The 23,535-nt window shown below is 41.7% G+C and overlaps 1 protein-coding gene across 3 annotated transcripts in view; it reads left to right on the plus strand.

The window, feature by feature from the left end:
- The first annotated feature begins 7,028 nt into the window (after positions 1-7,028).
- ZFHX4 (zinc finger homeobox 4) overlaps positions 7,029-23,535 on the plus strand; it is a 107,840-nt gene continuing 91,333 nt past the window's right edge. Inside the window, exon 1 of one of the 3 annotated variants that reach the window (XM_040546092.1) lies at positions 7,029-7,673. The gene's annotated coding sequence lies outside the window, so the exon portion shown is untranslated. Of the gene's footprint in view, positions 7,674-9,623; positions 10,146-23,535 lie in introns of those variants that run through there. The other 2 variants (XM_040546091.1, XM_040546090.1) reach the window with 2 other exon arrangements.

The raw sequence follows: 23,535 nt of genomic DNA on the forward strand, positions 1-23,535 counted from the left end.
AAGGAAGGCAGGAGCAGAAAACCCGAAGGAGAGAGGGAAGGAGGGACAGAGGGAGGGATGTGGGGAGAGAAGGAAGGAGACAGAGGGAGGAGACAAGGACTGAAGTCTCCCAGCCTGGGGAAGGTGCAGCACTGAGTGAGAGAGAGCTCACTCTGAGGGTTAGGTTAGATTTCCAGAGCTCTTAGAGCTCATCGACCAGCCCGCTGGAGTCACTATTCAACCCGAGTCCCAAACACACGCCTCACTAACTACTTTACAGCCACTTTCATTGATTTTCTTTATCAAATAAACATAATACCCGTTACAGCAACACTTCCTCTTCGCGCAGCCAGAATGCCACAAGCTCTGATTGCTGCATTTCTCCGGCTTGCTGTTCGCCTCCCTCCACCCCTAAATAAATTGTGTTCTTTCACTTAAACGCTCAAATACATTATTGCTTGCAGAATTTTGCTGTAATCTGGAAAGTACACTGCGAGCTAGGCAAATCGTTTAAATTAGAAGGTAAAGGGTCCCTATCCCCATCGCCCTGGCGTGAAGACACACATTTGTTCCCTCAGTTTCAGGAGTACCTTGTATATTTACATACTTATTTTCTGCTAATAAGTGGTAACTTAATTTCAAGGGCGATGTTAAAGTGAACGCTCCCGCCTGAAAAATACAGAAAAAAAAAAACACGCAACTTTAGCAGCTGCACCTAAGCTGTCACTTGATTTAAGCATTTCAGCCTCAAAACTCAATTTTATTTTAAAAATCCCCTAAAAGTAGCCCCCTTCAAAAGCTGTTTTTGAACCAGGCTCTTCCATATATGTCAAAGGGCTGTTGAATTATTCATTATTATAATTACTATCATCATTGTCATTATCCCTTTCCATGTGGAAATAATTTTATTATCGTAATTTGATATCTGAAGAATTTCCTGTTAGTCGTTTGATAATCACTTTTTTTTTTTCTACCGAAAAGTTTTGTTTAGAAATGAGAGGAAAATATTTTAAATGCTTTTATGTTTACTATAGATTTCCGTTTATCTAATCGATTGGAATGCCAATAAATCGATTAAAGGTTTAGTGTTTTACAAACAACCATTTTGTGCTTTTTGATTTTACGTTCAGAATGATTTTAATAAAGCTAATGCCTTCTCTGAGCGTTTGTTCACCCCAAACCTAATATTCCATCATTTCTATTATTTACAGTTGCAATTAAAGTGTTTCTAATGAGCAAAATAAACACAAGTAAAAGAAGGAAATCATCTGTATAAATTACTTTGTGCCTGTGGTCAACATATTTAGGCAAAGCCCTTAAAAATCTTGGTGAATTATATGCGATCATACAGTGATTGCGGAATATTAAATTAAACTTAGATAAATCCGCATTGAAGGAGGCAGCACCCAATCCTGAATTTATTTCCCATTTTCTATAACAGCATCACTGCGCTCCTCTCTTTGCAATGACAATGTGCCAAATCTAGGCATTTTGAAAACATTTTCCATATGCTTTAACTGGAGACTGATAGACAAAGAAGAAAAGGAGATGGTCTTTTTTCTCTTGAGGTATATTTCCTTTAACTTTTCCTCCAACCTTTTCTGATCTTCATCATTTATAAACAAAAGTTTTAAAATCATTAGGACCTTTTTTTTTTTTTGTCTTTTACCTTTTTTTTTTTTTTTCCTTATCGCGTAATCAATTCCTGAACTGTGGAGCTTCGGTTACGCTTTAATGCAGGACTATAGAACTATCATTTCTATACCTTGGCGGACAACATTTTGGGGAGAAAGCATTGGATCATTTAGTTTTCGCTTGCTGCTTTTTGTAATTAAAGGTGGTTTTAATTATACTTTTTTGTAAGTCAGATCAGATGTGCTGCTTGCTTGCTGGAAGGATTTTTTTTTTCTTTTAACGGTGCTTTTAATTTATGTGTAGTTTTTACGGATAACACAGAGGTGGTGGCTTTTATTTAGCTGTAAAATCCACACGTTTTCTTTGAAAACTTGGCTCCTTGGGCGAAAATAACTTTTCCTGGTTGCTTTATAATCGCTGTTTGTCGTAGAGGTAGTTTAGCATATTGTCTACACAACAAAGATTCCTGTTTTATTGGCAGTGTGGATTGTTGGATTTAGATATAAATATTTCATAACTTTCTGCAGTAAGATCGGCAGTTTTATTGGCTTTTTCTCCCTTTTTGTCTGTCTTTCTACCAGAATCGTTTTCTTTCTGAAGTCCCTTTTTGTCCCTTTCCAGGAGAGAATGTAAAATTTTTCCCTTGGATATATCACTGCTGGAAATATGCTCTTGGGCTTTCTGGAGGGGATGGGGGGGGGGGGGGGGAGAGAGTGGTGGTAAGCGGTCGTTTTCCTTGATTTGCATAAGAGCTAGTGAAGTGCCTGTGAAGTTGGTGAATTGCTATTGTTTGGGGCTAGTCCTGACTGTTTTTGTTTATAAACACTGGGGTGGTTGCCGGGAGGGGAGGGAGGTCAGAGCACTGTCAAAGCGCTGACCTCTGAAAGCCCAGAGGGCGCCTGGCTCCTTCACCCTCTCCTTTCTCTCTCTCCCTCTCCCTTTTTCTTTCCCTTCCCATCCAAGGCCAGGAGCTCAGGTTCAGGGCATTTAATCCCCGCGATCTGCCCAAGAAAGGAGCTGAAAAAGGGCTGTTAAGGCTCCGGAGGAAACGCCGGCAGCAGACTTAGACCTGGAAGGCTTTTATTTATAGTAATGTCCGGGTGCGCGGGTTTGTGCGGCTTCAGCCAAAATAACAACAACAGCAGCAAAAAGCCAATCAGGAACGGCACTATTTAGCGCAAAATCTTATCGAGATGTCTGTACTGTATTCGGATACGATTTTTGTCTTAGGTGACTGCTCGTTAGACACACTTGCAGGAGGTGAATGCCAAATGTGGGACAGCGAGGGCAGAATCGTAATGCAATGTATTATTGTTGGTTTATTTCTTTTTCGAACAAAACTTTCTAGGAATCAGAGCGGGGATTTTGTTTTTCTTTTCCTTCCTTTCCCCCTCCTCCCCCCCCCCCCCCCAGCTCTTTTTAGTGTGTACCGGAATGTATTTGGCTTAAGGGGGGGGGGGGGGGGGGGGGGGGGGGCGGGAGGGGAGGAGGATTAACAATAGATTTGTATGCGTGATACCTGCAAAGGAAGAAATAATTAATAGTAGCCAAACGCTTTGGGTTCAGAGTCAATTTCATCTCGGGGAAGAAGGAGGAAAAAAAAAAAAAAAAAGTACAAGAGATTGCTATCAGGTTTAAGTATGTTTTGAAAAGAAGTTGCTGAGTTAAACAAAAATGTTAGTTAACACACTGCCTTTGTCAAATAGCCCCCGGGAGGAGAAGAGACAACAAAAAGGAGAGGAGGTGGGGGCTGGGGATCTGAAAGTGTCTGTAGCTCAGATAAAGGGTCTGTAACACTGAAATCTTGTAATACCTCGTTTCAAACTGAGCTCATCTATAGACTTAGGGAACGCAGTAAAAAGACACGGATCCCCTTTCCCTTGGGCTGGGGTCTGGGGAGAGGAGAAGGTGGGGGAAGGGGACGTTTATTGGGGAATTATGTCGGTTTATTAAAAAGGGGAGCGGCTGTGGCTGTAATTATGTAGATCCTTGTGCCCCTGTGTGTCCGCAGCGCAGATTTAGGGAGTGAAATGAGCTTGGCGGAGAGACGTCGTGTAACAGAGCCCAGTTTGGGCTGGGATTTCTTTGTCTATTAAAGAATGGTCAGTCTCGGGCTTTGGCCCGCACCAGACCTCGCCCAGGCCAATAAGTTTTCCTTGGGGCTGAGGCTGGAGGTGGTGGAAGGACAGAGCAGGCTGGTTTTTATTATTATTATTATTATTATTATTATTGTTATTATTCCACACCTCCCCCCCCCCCCCGCCCTCCCTTTGAAACGTAACGTCACTATCAGAGCTTTTGTGGTTTCAACAGGAGTCTCGAAAAAAAAAAAAAAATCCCCAAACGTGTAACGGTGCCTGCAGGAGAAGTTCGGAGGGGGGTGGGGGGGGGTCCGCCGGGATCGGAGGAGAGGAGCTGAGAGGTGAAGGCGACAAGTCTTCGGGGGCGATCAGCTGAGCGAGAGAGGGAGGAGAGAGGGGAGCGGGAGCCGCGCCGCGCTGCTCCGGGCCGGGCCGGGCCGGGCCGGGCCGTGCCGCCTGGGAGCCCGCCCGCCTGGGAGCCCACCCGCCGGCTCGCACCGCACCGCACCGCAGCCGCAGCCGCACCGCAGCCGCACCGCAGCCGCAGCCCCGGGTCCTCCTCTCCTGCCTCCCCCAGCCCGCGCCGCGCTCCCGCTCTTATCACATCCCACAAACCTGCTGCTGCTGCCTCCCGGAATTAACCTTCTTCGATTTTTCCTAGCTACGTGGCGATCCCCGGGTTTCTTCTAAACTGTTAACATCCCGTAGTGCCTTTTTTTTTTTTTTGCCCCCCCCCCCCCCCTCCAACCCCCCTCCCTGATAGCTACTATTTTAAGGGAGAGAGAAAAAGAGAGAGAGAGAAAGAGAGAGGAGATTTAAAATGTTAGGAAGGACAGTAAACAGTGGCAGAAGAAACCCTGAAAAATGTGGACTCTCCTCTCGCAATTCCTGCCTGTATCCTCCCCCCCCCCCTTTGTTCCTTTAGCTGTAACTCAAGAACACCATAAACCTATATCCCCCTCCAAGAAGAGAGAAAGGGAAAAAATCTACAGCCAAAAAAGAATGACTTGACTGTTCTGACGTTTGGTGTTTTGACATTAATGACATTAATGATATTGATGTTTCACCATGAAAAAAGCACTAAGAATAAAGGAGGTGGTGGGGGAGGTGCGGGGGGACGACTTTAAAACTAAATTATCTTCGTTTCCTTATTCTTCTGTGACATTAAGTATACGTGTTTCTTCACTTGAATTTGAAATAGATGTATTGTTCTCAGGTGTTTCTTCATCACATTGTATTTAATTGTCTCCAGTCTTAGGAAATGTGTTACCATCCTTCAGGCATGCACTTGAATGGACAATGCATCCTTCTATCTCAGAGTCCCGTTTCGTCTACAATTTAAGCCTAAAAGCCCCTTTCCATCATACCCCCTCAATCCGATAACTGTAAACGGGTTTCAGAGATTCCATTTTCACTGTTTGTTTGCATTTTTTTTCCACCCTTTAAACAACGATGAAGAATATTGTTAGTTGCCTTATTACCTTCATTCACAGGGAGCAGTGCTTGTGGAAATCTACATACATGTGCTCAGTTTGTTTGGTTTTGTTTCTTTCTTTTTTGTCATTGATGAGCTGGTGCAATGCTTAGGTGAGATTTGAAGAAGTAATAAAGTTGCTCTCAAGAACCCTCCAGTGCCCCTGACTTTTCCTAAAGTTTGAGTCTTGGAGATTTTCCTGAAGTTTGAAGTAAGGCTTCTCTGGATTGGAGTAGGGCTTTATTGGCAGGCTCCAATCTTTGGAATAGCCGTACTTTCAGGCTGGCGATTTTTTATTTGTCTTTTTTTTCCTCCCCTTTCCAAAGACTTTTTTTTTTTTTTTCCTCCCAAACTATCAAGACCTTCACTCTGACCTTAAACATCTGCTTTTAGCAACTCAGTTCCCTGACACTGGCCTGTGCTTCCTTAAGGGCAGCCTTAATTCATCATCAGGTGGGGATTTTCCTATTAACGTTAGTTCCAGTACTCACAAAATATTCTTCTGGCATAGAAGGTTTCAGGCCCGGAGAGGTGCATATTTCTGCCATCTAGGTTTTTGCTGGTTTGTTGTTGTTGTGGGTGCGTGCTTTTAATGGAAGGCTGCGATAAAACCTTCCTGCTGGTTTTTGGCGTTTAAGGCCTACGAGAGTCTTTTGACGTGTGTCCCAGGAATCACGAACTTCAAAGGCTTGTCAGTGCTGAGGTTATGGTTCACCTGCACAGGGTCCCTGGTACTGTAAATATCCCTCACATGTAACTGTGACTTAGTGACCATTTCTGGTATACCCATTTCTGGAATGGCATTATCAAAAATCTGCACGTGTTCCTGCGGTGTATTCAGATGCTCTTTGAATAGTCATGTTTTTATCTTCAGTAGGGGGTATTTTAAAGTATGTCTATTCCTAGTTTTAGTTAATTATCTTTTAATGAAAGTGTCAGTCATATTCACATCTGCAGTATTAGGTTAAGATAATTAGATTTTCAAATGAGAAGCAATCTTCTTAAATCCCACACAGGAAAATATTTGTAGAAGATTCCGATTTATAATGACATCTGTACATTTTATCCTAGTTTTCATCATAATAACCTCCCCCATCCACCCCCCCAAAAAATATCTAAGGTGTCTAGTAAAATATAATAGACAAAGTATTAATAAATATCAATACTTGTAGAGAAAGTGGAAGATGATTGCAAGTATATGCATGAAACATGTATCGTATGCAAAGAGACTCTTTCCCTGGGCTGGTATTTACTTCATTTTGATAAGGCTGTTTACAGTTGACATTGTATATTCTAGAAGGCTTTGTGTTTTACTTCGATGATTTCTCCAAGCAGTTACATGGCGCCCACCAAATGAAGTGTGTTGTGCTTTGTGTGACCGTGTGTATGTGGAGCCTATGTATATACGTGTAAATATAATGTGGGATGTGTGCATGTGTGCGCATGTGCTTGTAAATAAATTCCTCTTTATCTCTGTATAGGAATATCTGTAAGATTCCCTATTTTAGATACACTACCTTTCCTTTTACGGGGACATCGTACATTCATTTTCCCATTGCAAACATATATTTTTCATTAAATCTCCATTAAAAGGGAGGGGGGGGGGGGAAGAGAAAGACAGAAAGACAAACAGCAAGAAATATCTCCCTGATGGAATAATTAATTTGGACCCGTTTCTTTTAAGTTCCCGAACAGTTAAAAGAGCAAGTCTGCCCCCCCTTCTTCCCCCCCCCCCCCCTTTTTTTTTTTTTTTTAATTTTCCCTAGCCATCTACTTTGTGTGCCTGTGCGTGTGTGTCTGTGTTACTAATGAAGTTTGCAGACTCGTGTTTGCATCCACGAGCTCCTTTCTGCTGCCCCTTCTTCTCCGGGCTGCCTCTGTGGCTCCCGCAGCCCCGGCGAGCCCCCGGCAGCCGCGGCAGCTCCGGCTTCCCCGGCTCCGGGGCTGCGCGTCATTTGCAGCCCGGAGAATGTTGATCACCTCACTAATTACACCTCTCCCTCTCCTCTTCCCTCTCCTCTCCCTCTCCCTCTCGCTCCCTCTCTCTCTCTCTCTCTCTCTCTCTCTCCTCTCTCTCCTCTCTCTCCCTCTCTCTCTCTCATTCCCAGAGTGCATATCGGGAATAGACACACAAAGACATGCGCACTCAACTTAATCAGCCATTTTTTTAAACAGGGCTAAAACGATAATAATTAGCAGAATAAAGACATATCGGATTTTCATTTCCTTTCCTCCTTTTCCCAACCCCTTCACAACCAAACAGCGAGACCGCGGTCGGCACATGCTTTAACAACTCCCGGACCCCAAAGGACCGCTCCATGCCCCCCACTTCTTGCTCAATCATTTTTATTTTCACCCAATAAAGTTGGAGGATTATTTTTTTTTATTATTTTTTTAATGAACCTTCTCTCGTTTACTTGGATGTGATCAGCTGTTAAGTAAATAAAGCAAAACAAAAAAAAAAGAGGCGAAGATCCAGTAGGAACTGCGAGGGGAAATGGAAAGTAAGTTTTTTCTTTAACTTTTATTGAGTAGTTTGTGTTAAATTTAGGTCGAGTATCGATTATCTTTCCAGGCTGATCTTGCACAATCTTTGATATTTCGCTCTCGCTCTCGCTCTCTCTCTCTCCCTCTCTCTGTGCCTCTTTCTCTCTCTCTCACATACACACACACACTCACATCCCCAGATCCCATGTATCTCTCCCCTCTCTCTCTCCCCCCTTTTTCTGCCTGTTTCCCCATTTTTAGGTACAGTATTTGCTCTCATTTGGGGAGGAGGGGCTGCTTTTTCTCTCTCCCTTCTTTCTTTCTCTCTCTCTCTCTCTCTTATTCCGGGGGATACGTTTTGTTTGTGTATTATTTTTTGTTTGTTTGTTTTGGTTTCGGGATTTTTTCTTTTTTCGGGCTGTAACTTTGGGATTGAGCGGGGGACCCCGCTCACTTTGCAGCAGAGGTTCGGGGGGGTGCCCCCCACTTTTTATTTTGCCTTTTTTTTTTTTTTTTTTTTTTTTTTTATCTCCGGGAGCTCGGGGTGGGGAGACGTACTGTCAGATTAGGGAAGACGTTACGGCTGTCAGAAGTCATCGCTCACCAGCCCCTTCAGAGCTCGCACTCTCGTTTCGCAGCCCGGTCCCCCCAAAACTTTGAGGTGCTTTTTGAAGGCACATTCCGCTCTCCCACCCTCCTTCCCTCTCCTCCCCATCTCCACCCCCCTCGGCCTCCCAAACTTTCGCTTTCGGGCGGGGGTTGGGGGGGAGGGTGTGGGGGGGGTGCCAGCAGGGCAATGGGGACCCTGTCTCTGCGTGCGTGTGTGCGGGAGAAGGTGAGGGGTGCCCCCCCAGCCCCCCCTTTTATTTGGCAGGTAGGTTTCTCAGGAGCAGAGGCAGGGGTGGCTGTGCGGGGGTGAGCGCGGGGCTGAGAGAGTGAACGTAGGGGGATCGCGCCGGCTCTGGCAGCAGGAGGAAGAGGAGCCCGTTAGGAGCGCGCCCTGCCTCTCTGTCAGTTTCGCCGCACGGAGCGGAGAGGCAGCACGGCCCGGCCCAGCACGGCCCAGCACGGCACGGCACGGCACGGCACGGCCCCGCCGGCGGGGATGCGCGGCCAGCTGCTGCCTACGGGCGGCTACCGGCCGGGCGCTGCCGGAGCCCCCGGCATCCCCGCCGTGCCGTGCCGAGCCGCGCCGTGCCGCGCCATAGGAAAGGCTCCTCGCCGGCAAGGTCGGGGGCTGCATTCAGCGCAGCCTTTCTGAGATTTTTGAAGGGGGGGGATGGGATGGGGGGGCGGTTGTTTTGCGGGACAGGCATCTATTTTTTTTTTTTTTAAACTGAAGACTAAGGTGTTAAAAAAAAAAAGGCAAAAAGCAACGGCTAACCAAAAAAAAAAAAAAAAGCTCATAAACAGCGAGAAGGCAGCTCGGTCCCTGCTCTGTCTAACTGCTCGTGCCAGAATCAAGTGCATCCCTTCCCATCACGGCGGCTAATGGCAGACGCGTCCCTGCTTCCCCCTCTTGCCTTACGTGAAATTTCCTGCAAAAAAATGCTAATAAACTTTCCCCCCATCCGATGCCAACTTACGGCGGTTCCCCTCCACTCCTCCCTTCCTGCACCTTCTCCCCCCCCCCCCCCACCCCCCACCCCCAGCCTCCCCAGCAGCAGCAGAAAATGCGCGGGTTGGTATTTCTTTTGTTACCTGCGAGCCGGGCGGCCGGGGGTCTCTCATCGGCTGCTTAGGGCACTGGGTCCAACCGAGAGAGGAGGCACATCAGTCGGGTTCAGCCTGTTTCACCTCAGCGCCGTCCCGAGGAGGCTTTAGCCACCATTCAATAACACACACCCTCCTCCTCCTCTTCCTCCTTAGGTACCAAGGCAGAGATCGCAAACATAACACCCCCCCTCCCCACCAAAAAAAAAAAAAAAAAAAAAAAAAAAACCAACCAAAAGACAACTTGCCAGGCTGAAGATGGTGGATTTACATTAAGCCAGACACAGGCAGGTTCACTCAGGAAGTCTGACCATCCCGTTTTCTGACAGTTGCATTTCCTCGGCTCCATTCCGTCCTCCTCTCTTTTTTTTTTTTTAATTTTCTTTTTATTAGCCTCGTTCCGTTTTTAATCAAGGATTATGTAGTTGGCAGGAGGACAGCGAGAAAGAGAGTGGAAAGAGAGGGCTCGTGTGCTTTTGGGGTGGTTGCTGTGAGGGTGTTTTTTTTTTGATGGTGTATTTTTTTTTTTTTCAATTGTGTTTCCCCTGGATTTTCAGTGGCTCGATCCTTAGGAGCGGTGGTGGAGTGTTTAAAAAGATCATATGTAGCATTATATTTTTAGTTTGGTGGTGGATGGATGGAAGAGGTAGTGAGAAGCCTTTGCAGCCCTGCCTGTTGTTGGTTAGATTGAGGCAGAGACTTGGCTGCGATTGGGACGCGACTGTGACATGGGCATCGATCGCTTCCATTGAGAGCAATGCAAAAACACAGCCTGGGTATGTAACACTCTCAGTGCCATCAACACTTGTTTTACTTTATATTTACTGGCAAAACTGACAGAACGATCCGGAGTGCTTTTCTTTGAAATAAGGAATACAAACATTTGGCTGGGAAGGTGCACAAAGAAGATTGTGGAAATAAACGGGGGGCTGAAGGTTGGGGTGGAGGGGAAGAGCCTTAATCATCATTGCTCCACTTCCTATTCAACTGACTGTATTTAAGGAGTTTCTCTCTTTCCTCGACTGGGGGATCCTACTAAACTGGTGGAAATGGAAAAAAAAAAATCAGACAATCAACCTTGAGGGAATATCTGCTAGTTTTCAGGGTTTGCGGTTTCAGCCGGTAGGAAGGCACACAAAATAAAAGCTAGCCAGCTGTTTTAACCTCTTGCACCTGGCTCCAGAGCTGGGGCTCACCAGGATTATTCAGTTATTCGTGCTATCTGTGCTTGAATATTTATAGTGTACGATCTGGAGATCCACACAGTGCATTGTAGCATCTCTTTATCCTTTAGTCGTGGGTTTTTTGGACTTCGTCAACATAAACATGTATTCAATAGTTTTCATTTTTATGATAATGAACAGAGAGGGTCAATGAAATATAGAGGGAAAAGTCGTAAATCTGCAAAAGTGAAACCTACCCAAGGAACAAAGAAAGGTCAGGTAAACCATCTGTGTAAGTCACAGTAATAGTACCTGCTGTTTGGTTTATGCAGTGATACTGGTTTATTATTCTCTAAAACGAAACTTATCCGCTAGATCAAGTTAAAACTAAAGGATAGCTGTGGATATGATAAATGGCATTGCATGCATCTTTCAGAATAGGGACACGTTTTTGTTCCTAGATTTTTGAATAGTTTAGGTTTATTTGAGAAGATGGTGCACCAGCAAAGAACATAGAAAGGGGGCCGAGAAAAATCACTGTTTAATATTGCAGAATTTACTGCTTCCATTCTGACCATGAGCCTAAATTTACACAATGAAATTTGATTATCTCTAATAACAATATTAGATCCTGTACTGGATGGATGAGAATTGAGGTGGTTTTGTTGATTGCAAGGGTTTAATGTTGCATTTCAGAATCTGATGTGGTTTAGCCTCCCTTCCATTAACTGGAAAACCCCTGAGGTTTTACAATTATTTCTTAAAGATAATACATTTAAGATTGCATTGGTAGGCTGAAGAAAAGTCATAAAGGCAAGAAGGGAAGCCCTTAATAACTCTTGAGATTCAGACATGTTCAGCAGTTAGATTGGCTCTGACTTCACCAAGGGTCGACAATGTGTCATTTCCATGAAGCCAAATTGCCCTCTGCCTATATGATATTAATGTGCAAATCAATATTTCAGGGATTAAATTTCCCTTCTTCATTTTTTATGGTTTCTACCTCAATAAGTCTCAAGTCTATTAGAAGAGGCTGGATGATTTAAAATCTTTCACTGCAGAATGGCTTGTCGTAGCCTTGTTTCACAGACCGTTTTTGGATTTTAGTTATAAAAGACTAAAGGCATTCCAAAGAAGTTGATAGTCAATATAGGGACATGCTCACTGTTGTAAAGCCCTTGTTCGATTAAGAGCTAAAAAGGTATTGAAAATATAATATATATGTTTATGTAATATATATGCATTCTGCTGCTTTAAAAATATTGTGTTAATCACCTATTGATTTATTTCAAAATCAATTGAAGCTCCTTTCTTATTAGTGATTTGTTCAGCATTCTTCAGCCTTGTTGTTAATTTTCTTAAACAGCATGCATGAATTAATCTGCTGGTAGAATGTGTTTTGGGTTTTCTTTGAGGCATATTTAAAACCAGGCATTCTTACCTATTTAAGCTGAGTGGTGTGAACAGTTTAGTATTGTTGGGAGAGCCAGGGCACTGTTTGCTGCACTTTGGATTCAGCATTGTTTTAATGAAGCTAAGGGGCATTTTGTAAATATTTTATGATTTCTACTCAGATGCTTATCAACAATGTTTCTTAAGGGTTTCCAGTGAATATTCAGGATCCGTTAAAAATTAACATGGAGCTATCTGGTCTGGAAGGAAACAATACATGACAGAAAATTTAGGTCAAAATATGAGGTTGTGACTTTATCACATAATGTTGGGAAGGCCCTACTGTCTATCATTTAGTGTTGTTTTATAGTCTTAGACCATCTGGACCAAGTTCCGCACAGCTGCATGAATTTCATATGTGATAGAACATTTTTTCCATTCAGTGTGAAATGTTCCTTCCTAAAAACGTACACCAGACTCGCTTAATTTAGTCTGCTAAAAGAAATGCACATGAAAAAGGACAAAAGGCTCTTTAATCTCTGCAAGCTGTTTGTTTTTCTTCAAGATTCCTGTCTGTTTGGGTTTGAAAAGTCATGTTTATTGAGCAGATGATTCTGAGGTGTGACATTAAAATAATATATGATTTTTGTGCTAGTTTCTGCTCTCCTAGTTAATTTGCAGAACTACTTTTTATGCCTGTCAAAACACATAGTTAATCTATTCTTATTTACAATTAATCTCAATAAAATTAATCTTAACTATGCCTTAGTCAGTAGCTTAAAATATCTAATTATATTCAATTAACTGCTGTCATAGTAATTAACACTGCTTAATTGCCTCTGCATATATTTATGTAAAGCTCATTAGTTACTGCTTGCTCTTTTTTCCTTTCCTCATTCCCATTTTTTGTGGCTCTGAGAGCACTGACACAAAGCCCAGTGCAATTTTTTGACAATTTGGTTCTTGAAGAATCTGTGACAATGGCAGTACATGTGTTCATAGTGTGTTGTGTGGGTAAATATTTATGTTTTCATATGCAAAAAGGGTACCAGAGCTGGGTCTCTAAAGAACTTCCAGCCCTCCCCACCTCCTTCTCCTACCCCAGCACATACAAAAATGTTTTCTAGCCTTGTTGATAGAAATATGAGAAGCCAGATTAAGCTTTGTGTTTATAAATGAAGAGCTTTTCTGCATCTGCCTTGGGGCTGTACCCAGAAGGCAGAGCTTTGCTGCTCCAAATTCATTCAAAGGGTTAAAGACTTGGCCAAGGTTCAAACTGAGAAGCGCCCAGGGAAAGTGCATGTGAATATGTACAAGTTTCATGTAATTAGTGCTTAATTATATTAACATATGCAAATTGTCAACTTAGGAGCTTGTTGAGCTGGCAAAGATCAGCCAGGCACAATTGCTGTATTGTTCTGAAACAATAATGGATTTCAAGTTGGATTGTGAAAACACATAACTAGCTATCTAATTTAACTCATACCATGGTGAAATTTCATTAGTCTCCATGGAGACTGGTTTAATTGTGCTGACTAATGTTCTGGGCTGCAGAATGTCCTAAAAAGAAAGCGTTGTTTGCCTAATCCACCTTACAATGACACTTGTTTGTACATGTTTCCCTTGTGTGAGAATTTGCATATGCAAATAAATAGTTTCTCTGCCCCATTTGTCATGGCTGTTCATTACCCATGAAGAGGACATTGTTACTAGGCTGTTACTGAGTCTCCCAAGACAGGATAGTGTCAACCAGTCCAGCCACATTCTTTCATAATTTGTTTCTGATTAATAGACCAGAGTGAGGCTCATTCTATTCAGGCCTCTGCAAAGGGAAGGTCAGTTCTGTCACTGAAAAGAGTTTCCGCAGCAACTGAAGTTTTTGCTCTCCCTCCCTGCAACCCCCTCCCCCCCCCCCCCAAAATAATCATATTTAAAATAATGTATTCTCGCTTTAAGGAATACCTCCGCTAATAATCTCTAGTTTCCTAAAGCAAAAGATAGGAAAATAAAGGAGATTCTGGTATTGGAATATTAATCCTGTTTTTGACAGAAAGGTAAACTGATATAATTGCTTTTCAGTCGAAGGAATGGGGGTTTATACAAGTGTGAAAGCATCGGAAAAGGATTAGCATTTTTTTGCATAATGAAAAGCTCTGTTGAATAGGGCACTGAATGGTTGACTGAATGACTGAGATGAAAGGAAGATGAAAATGCAGGCTCCTCTTTCTTTATGCCTATGTTCAGCTCTCCCTAAAGTTATGTTTGTCCAAGACTTGAGAAAACAAGCAGGAGCTCGGATTTCAGCAACTTTTTGAGATGCCCCGAGTTTCCATCATCATGTGGAGTAATATGTATGAGAACAGTGCGGCGAAAGGCTGATAAACACAGGTTTGGTTGGAGAAGAGTTCCAGGAACATGACAGGCAAACCAAATATTGACTATTGGGTATCGAGGATTCCCAGCACTTCGCCTGGGGGAGAGAGCAAGGGAGGAGGGGGCCAGCAGGGAGGGACAGAGTCAGTTTAAAAGTTGCCAATGGAAATTATGCATTGATGCATAATAATCTAATAAAGTTTGGTATTTGAGGAAGCAGGGTTTAGTCAATATCTGTTTTAATTATTAAACTATTACTCTTTTGGAAAAAGTTATGAGTTCTGACTCAGTGCTAAGTGTTTAAGTGGTGTATATAAAGCCTTTCTGGGGAAAAAATTACTCTCTTGTTTCGGCTTTTAAAATAAAGAAAGCTTACTGAAATAGAAATTGATATATGCACATAGCGAGCAGGGTGCTCGGCGGGACTGCGTCCGTGTACTCACGTTGTTTAAAGTATTTTGATTCAGGTAGGTTCAGGTGGCAAGGAGGGCCTCAGCCTCCTGCAGTCAGTACAAGCCCCCACTGACTTCAGCCAGCGCAGGATCAGGCCCCAAGACAGGGCTGCAACTGGTTAGCTGTTGACAATGTGATCAGTGCTTCTAATTATGTTCTCTCAACAGTAATTAGGGCAGTTAAAATACCATAAGTGTTGAGCCACTTTTGGAAGTGGGAAGTGGTTCTTTTGTATGTATGTAAATCAAATGCGGTGTGAATAATTATTTGTGTATATGCATATTAAATAGGCTTTTTTTTTTTCAGGTTAACATAAGAACCGATTTAGAGCTACTGTGGAAAATTGTTGGTAGATAGACTAACTAATAACATGTTTGGGGGATTTTTCTAGTTTGTAGAACGTATATTTGTATGTGTTTGTTAGTTCAGCATTGGAGTTGACTTGATAATACTTAAATAGTTAGAGGCGTCTCTAAGAAATTGTATTTTTTTTAATGGATAAATGAAGTAAAATCGCAAATGCAGAAAGCGCTCGGTCAGAGCAAAGTGATGAAAATTCTCTCCTTTAAGACAAATTTAAGACCTTCTATGGGGCATGCAAATGTGTTACTGCTAGCTATGAAATTCCTTAGAACTTCTTTTAAAGAAACACGCTTATGGGATATTCTTTCATTCTGGGAACAGCTTATTTGTGCATTTCCCTAAGAAAAATGTGTTAATTTAAAAAATAAATTCATTTATATTTTAAAATATTGTTAACCAAGCACCATGTGTTGTCTCTGGCAAAGTTCCAGCCACTGTAGAACTGGATAACACATGGGTTAATAATAACTTATGTGATGTCTGCATTCTTACTGAATGGGCAGAAACCCAGCACACTGAGACTTGAGATTTTACAGAATAAGATGTAATGCAGAAAACGGTTAGGTGAACAGATGCAGAGACAGAAGAAACTAAAAATCTTTTGATACGTGCTTAAAAATCTAGTGGATTCTGTTGGGTTGTTGGGATTATTATTAATTTATTGATAGCAGGGTTCAGCAGACTTGTAGAGAGAAACTTATTTTACATAAATAAGGGCAGCAGTTTTAGCCTTTAATACATACTACTCTATTCCTTTTTAAATCACTCCATAGCACTTTTATACCTGGATTTTTTATTATTCCTCTAACTTTTGCTGAGCTCCAAACTGTGCCAGAAAAGTTTGTACCAGAATGAAATATGGTAGTCTTGTTGAAGAATGATATTTTCTGCTTAAGCAAAATATTCTAAAGAATAGTTTAACAAAGTTTTATGATCAAAATAAAAGCTTGCCATATTGAGATACTCTTTCATATTTTCACATTGTTCAGAATCAGCTTTACATTCCAAAAAAGAGAGGGAGAGAGAGATTTGGAAAGTAATTCGTCAAAATTATAGCTTATTTGCTTTTAGTACTTTTGAGAACATTTTATGTGCAGAAACTGGGATTTCTTTGCAGACAAACCTAGCAGAGTTTTGACAGTCACGCTGATCTGATAGGCTGTACCAATTCCTAAGTAGGTGTTCAGGTCAATAGTTCACAAATTAAAGGCTATATGTACATGATAGACCATGGTGACTCTGAAAACAAACATTTACATATAAGCTGCAATGCTGTCTGCTGAACAAGTGATGCGCACGCTGGACATACGTCTAGAATTGTGTTAATAGACAAATATTCTGCTTCTAAAACAAAGAAGTTCTTACAAAATGCCCATGTCAATGTGAGCCTAGGACGCATAAACCCAAAAGAAACCAGAACCCAATTCTTTCTATTCATCCTCTACTAAATTAAAGATAATTCCCCCAAAATAAGAGGAGTTATGTGGGTGTAAAACCGACAAGACATACAGTTTTGTTATTAGTAGAAAAGGAATCAGGCCTTTAGCCACAAGTTGAAAATTATTTCATAAAATCAATTTTAAAATATTTAATTTCTTCTTTTTGCACCACCATTCCCGTTTTCAAGGATGATATGCTTAGCACAGGAGGCACCACAGGGTCTGTAAGAAGGAGGTTTCGCAGAGACACTGATGGAGGTTGATTCTTTCCCTTCACCGGGTAACAGCAGAGCTGAGGGCCTGGGAGCTGTGGCTGTGGAAGGCTTGCTCCTCCCTGTTTTGACACTGAGGCTCCTTTGTAGAGAAACGCACCTAACCTGAGGTGACAAGGCACCTGTCACTAGTAGTGCTTCAATGTTTGGGGCATTGGTGGAAATCTGGAGTAATCCCAGTTATTTCTGCACTTGTTCCAGAACATGGTAGTGTAATAGATCAGAATAACATCTTTTTGAAGAAAACAAAAATATAACTTATTTCTTGCCCTTCGTTGTTTGGGAGCATCTTTTGATTGAGGATATTTTGATTATTCAGAAGGCCAGAACTTTCCTGAGAAGACAGAGAAGAAAAAAAAAAATCTTGGATTTGCCAGGTGTTAATATGACCATTTCAAACACAGGTGTTTTTTTCATGTGAGAAGCCATGGCTGTCCACCTTCAAATCAGAATTTTTCTCTTTACTTAACACCTAGCACTTCTTATATCTTCCCCACTCGAGAAAATAAGGCTGTGAGTGAAAAGTAGCTTCTTAAAAGGGAATTTATTCCTGTGGGTTTCTATCTGATCCTTTTATATATATATATATATTTATATCAAAATATGGTTATTGATTTTGTTTACAGCACTGAGGTTTTAAATTAAAGAAAATGTAACATCTCCAAAATAAATTATTTAGGTGTATGGCAAATGTCACCCCTCAATCCCTGAATTCCTTGGAGCTTTATGAACTGCTTCCAGAAAAAAAAAAAATTTTTTAAAATCAGGTTGCTTGCCATGCCACTGCAGCCATCTGCAGGGTGGGAAGCATCACCCCGTGTGCAGCAGCTATGAGCCACGCTGCTGCAGCGCAGCAATATGCTCAGGGGCCTTCTTCCAGCAGGAGCAACTAACTGATTGCTGTAGGGAGACAAAATCCGATTTCTCACTGGGTCATCAGCCAGTGCACTAGGACAGGCGTTTCAGCTCCAGCAAGAGGCATTGCTGGGGCTGTTTTAATTCATGCGTGGTCGTGCCTGTGGGTTTTTCCCTGCCTGGACGCATAGTTTCCTCAGCACTGCTGCAGTTTCCCATTGTGACCGAGGGCCTGGTCCAAAGTCCAGCGCCGCCTCCGATTCCCCCCAGGCTTGGATCAGGCCCTTGCAAAGAAGAGTGCCATCTGCTGAGGCACCCACTGCAATTCAAGCCCCATCCCCAGCCCGAAGCACTCTCTGAAATCACAGGGCAGAGCGCTGCGGTCACAACTTTTTCCCGAGTGGGTGGAAAGGCAACGAGAGACAATGGAGTCAAAAATGTTAGTATTTAAATATAGCAGAAAACTGGGAGCCTGACGATAGCTCAGCTACTACCGAGGAAATTCAGCCATCTGGAGTTTGTGACACATCCAGAAGGGGGTGGGGTGTGCGGGGGAGACCTTAAAAATGAAGGATTTCATTGCATGTTGAAATTTATTCTCTGAGCAGGCTGCTGCTTCACTGTTGAGCAACATAGGTCTCTGAGTGGTTTTATGCATCAAAGATGTACGTACTGAGACACCTAGCTCCTTGCCACAATCGGACGTTAACGATAATGTTTCTGGACCAGACTTCTTTGGCCTAGCCCTGAGCTTACTGGTTCAATTCAGTTTATTTTTCAACGTTATAATTTTTTTTTTTTTTTGAGGCGGTTTGAATTTTTTAAATACATACAATGGCAGTGATCTATAAACATTCCTCATTTCGGTTGGGGCTGTGCAGAAGGGCTGAGTCTGCTCTCAGCATATATGTATATATATCTGTACATCATTTTAACAATTGGAGGCAAAGATATTAGAAATTTTCTAGGTTCATTTAAAAATCTATTCAATTTAAATGCTGAATTGTGTATGGTTTGTCTAGGAATTACTTAGGCTGCACAGTGTAATAATATTTTATTAGCTGTCACTTGTTTTCTGGGAAGAAAATGGTGATTTTTATGTTGTGTGTTACTTGCAAACTTGGCACTGACATGGGACAGTCCCCAAACATGAATTTCTATAAAGGTGGGACAGTAGTTGCCCAAAAGGTGAAGATTTGAGAAAAATTGGGGTGGGTCATTTCTTTCCTGAAATGAAGCAGGGTACAGATTAGGAGCCATTAAGGTTTGCCAGGAGTTGCTGGTCATAGAAGCCTGTTTAAGTGCTCACTGTCAACAAGGAAATCATGGGCAGCACTTAAAGTGGCTCACCTCTGATTTATTCATAAACCTCACACGAGCACTTGGCTTTGTTCTTGCTCTGGTAAGGGGGAACTGATGCCAATAAGAACAGGAATAAAGAGCTTCTTGCATGGTCCAAAAGTGAATAGCACTTTATCTCAAAGCATGACCTCCATTCCCAAGATCTGTTGTGTTACAGTTGACTCTGTCTAGATGTGTATTCTCAGATGAATTGCTAGAAGAGGTTACAACAAATATATACTTTGTAAACCCTCTAGATGTAACAAGAACTGTGTAACTGGAACTTAGGTTCTAACTTGACAGAAAGGTTGCAGTATTTGTAGTGAACTGAGAGATTTCCGCTTCAGACAGCATTTTATGCTAGTGTGTTTAATGTGAGTCAGAAAATAGTATGATTATATGGCTGTGATTCAAGCAAAAATTTTATATTCTTTAGGGGATTCATTTGAAAAATGTATTTTGATAAACAGACATGCAGAAACACGAGCTAGTTCAGAAAGGAAAAAAAAAAAGAGGAAAGAAAAAAAGTTGACTTCATTTTTAGGCATATTTGATTGCTGTTGCTATATTTTTGTTTCTCTAAAAAAGGCAAAGTAGTGCTAGCGGTCCATGATGGGGGAAGGGACCTTTTGAAGACGGTCAACTGCCGTGTTTGCACTGGGGCAGAGGTTGAGTACAGTTACTTAAATCCCCAGAGAAACATTTAGTTAGCGCTGGTCTCTTTCTGATCCCATCTGAGTCTGGTTTTCTTTTCTGCTTTTTAATGAAGTTTGTTTGTTGCTATGTTTAGGTTATGTTTTTAAACTGACTTGCATTTTCACAACAGATTTGACCAAAAGAGTCATAATGGAAGACAGTGATGAGAGTTAATGATATGTCTTTGATAAAGCAGTCCTCGTGTGCAATCTGATCACAGCCATCAGCTCATTTGTCATGGCTGAAGTGAAAATGTCAGGACCAATGAGTGTATCAGTGCTGAAGGGGGCGAAAGGGCTTTTGGAGATACTTTTGTGCTGAGAGTGGGCCACAGCTTAGATACAGCTCTAGGGAAATACTGGGATTAGCCAACTCTGTGCACAAATCCCTAGCATAACAGAATTAGTTGGGAAAATGAGGTTTGTTAGGGGAAAAAAAATCTGTAGAACTGCTCTAGGCTGCAGCCCAGGAACTATGCAAAGCAGTAAGGCATCTTCTTAAAATAATTTTAGCAATGTGAACTCACATTCCAACACAAATCACAATCGGTAGCCAACATTATAACAAAACCCATATTAATGCATTTTGCATATGTACATGGATATGCTTCTAGAAAGAAAAAAAGGTAGTGCATGTAAAATAAATATGGTCTTCACAATCATAAGAGAAGGTTTTCTGAATTTTACACAGAAGACAAAAGAAATTAATACAACTTATTTAAATACCAACCAGCACTGCTGATATTTTTGCATGGTTTAGTTCAAATAAAAGCTACAGTCAGTCTCCCTGCTGTAGACTTTTCTTTACTCAGAAGGTATAATTCATGCCATAAGAACATATTGACTGCTAAACTGGGACTCTGTTCTAGCTAGCTTCTTCTCTCTTTGACTGGTGGGTACAACATGCTTCTGAAGAATATCACAGTAGGCACATGTGGGGTAACTTATTGTATGTGCCTGCCTTGCCATGATTGCAAATACAGTTTTTTTTAGACCTCTGAAGAGCAAAGTTTAATATCCCTTACAATTTTTGTTTGTTTGTTTTTCACATTCATTACAAAAACTCTGGATACATTTGGCAGACAATTTCCATTCTCTTTCTTAACCTTGGTAAATTCATGTTCTCAATGGTGTCCTGCAGCAATGACTCCTACTGCCTAATCCCTCTGGCACTCTCATCATCAGTTTTTAATTTGTCACAGCCTAGCTTTCTTGGAAACCTGCTACTTGTCTTTTGGTAAGCCTCTTCTCATTGCTTCCTGTTAAATATCTAGGAAGAGCAGGCTGCTTTTGCCCCTGTGTTGTCCATAAAATTTGTGAAAAAGTCTTAATGTCTGTGAGGTGGAGATCATACCTACCAGAGATATTCAGCTGGTATGAAACTGTGTAGGTGTTTGACCAGGTCACGTCAAACTTGCACTACTCCAGTGCAAGTGGAGTGTGTTGTTCTGCCTCCAATGTGTGGAGAGTTTACTGGGGAATTGTCCAAGTAACAGACTTACTGTCTACTTAACAGTAGATAGCTGTCCGTCTGCTATCTGCTAACGCTGTCTCTTAGCCTGTGGAAGGGACAGATTACCTGTTTGATACTGCAGGACTGGGGGTGTTTTGACATCACAGGCTCACACCGAGGGTGTTCAGCAGATGACTGCCATTGAGCTGAATGGCTTTTTTCCTTTGTTTAGTGTTGCTGTTAGAGGTGCTGCTGCAAGTTTATTGTCTTGCCTTCACGTTTAATGGCAGTCTGAGATGAAAACTAAGTTTGATTTCAGCTCTGTTGTGTCACTGGCCTGCTAGCTGCATACATGCATGTCTGCGTACAAGGAGCTTTGAAACAGAGCGTGATGGAGAGCAGCACCAGCTCCCAGCTGCGCTCAGGTTGTCAGCATGCCTGCCACACTACCATGCACTCATCCACAGAGGAAAGCATGTAGTCCATCTCTCGGCTCCTTCTCCTTTCCCAAAACTCAGGCGCAAGTTTGGGAGCATGCTGATGGGAAGGGTGGAGAGCAGGGGCTGTGCGGAAGAGCCCCGGGCTGTGGCTTAGATGGCAGGTAATCGCCACTGGTAAACCAGGCCTCCTCACAGCAGGCTTGCCGCTAGTGTGTGAAACTGCTTGTTGTGGTCACGGGCTGCAGGCCCCCAGGCCTTCTGGGCCTTGTTGTGCTACCAACAAGGCCACAGGGGCCAAAGGTACCAGGTAGCTTTCTGTCTGGCGTAGGAATTTGTAACTACGCTGCAGCCTTTAAACCCTAAACACTTCTCTGTTTATGCACGTCAGCATGAGTGGCAGCGGCAAAGTAATTTATTTCATCTAACTCGTACTTATATTTGTTAGGAGTCGTCTGCAGTTTTCTTCCATTTCATGTACAGTGAATTGTCCTCTTTCAGATAATGCACTCGAGCAACCTTTTTTTTTTTTTTTTGTTTAATTCTATTGATTTACAGTATTGAAGTGAAATATCTGATACCAGTTTCCTGCACTTTGACTGTATGTAGTCAAAGAAGCTGATGAGATTCTTCCCTCCCCTCCACAAGCCCTTTAGCTGTTTTAAATGTATAATTATCATTGCATGTCATTTGATAGCTGCACTAATTGCTGCCAACCATTGTCTGTTTGCACTTAATGCTGAAACCTGATCAACATCCTGCTTTGGTTGATGTTTGGTGGTAAACTTTAATTAACTCTTATTGCATTGAAGAAGAGCTCAGTCTCTGTGCTAACTAATCATTTACCTTCATTATGTCCTGACAGCTCCACTTGTTCCTGGTACTAATAGATACACCAGTCAGTAAATAAACCTGCAAACCTTCATGCCTTCAAGTTGTTCCACATTGATATTTTGTTGCTTAAAGTATAATGGGGTAAAGATAATTATTTCAGTTAGTTTTGTATCTGTGCTTTTCCAGACACCAATCTCAAATTGCCTTTTTCATGCCAGACAATATCATTTTAATAGTAACTGTAGATTTAAGATAACATTATTCCTTCAGCATGGTTCCTATATACATGCATCTTTTGAATCAATACAATTAAGCTTGTCTCCTGTTGGAATTCTTGTAATTATTTTTCCTGAAATACTTTTCCTGTAATGATATTGAAGTTAAAGTAATCAGGTTACTGGCAGATCATGTAAAATTCAACTCAAAATTGCTGGCTGCTTGATTTTAATTTGTCTGACATCAAGTTTGTTTGAAAAGGGATAATATGTGGTTAAACCAGGGAGCTTATAATTATGGTTGACATTTGTTTGTTTATAATGAAATCTAATTAAAGTTCATACATTTTAAAACACAAAAGTTAATTACTGAATTGCTCACTTCACTTATGCACAGCAGTCAAATTAACTTGCAGAACAAAAAATGACAAAAGACTATGCATAATAAAAACAAAATGCCCAGCTGATCTTGGCAATACAAAACAAATTTGCCATGATAATATTCTAGAAAAAAAACAAAAACAAAACAAAACAAAAAAAAAGCTTTATTAATAACTAAACTGTTTAAAAAACATCCTGTATTTTCCCTGACCAGGATGATTTTAATAGAGTAATATTTAAATGTTTAACATGACTTACTATACCATAGCTTTTTTCTCTTCCTTTTCAGATGCAAAATTGAAGAATCTTGTACTTTTTTAAATGTACTCAAAAGCATAATTCTTTATTTTTTGTTTTCAAGACTTTTTCTGAAGTAGTCTAGAGTTGTAGTATCTCAAATACTTGCTCGAGTACCTGCCTTGTGGTAACTTATAGACAGATAATAGCAGCATTTTTCGCATGCAAGCAAATTAACATTTGGAAAACAAACAAACAAAAAA

This window comes from Cygnus olor, chromosome 2 (assembly GCF_009769625.2).
Source record: "Cygnus olor isolate bCygOlo1 chromosome 2, bCygOlo1.pri.v2, whole genome shotgun sequence".
In the NCBI taxonomy this organism is placed as follows: domain Eukaryota; kingdom Metazoa; phylum Chordata; class Aves; order Anseriformes; family Anatidae; genus Cygnus; species Cygnus olor.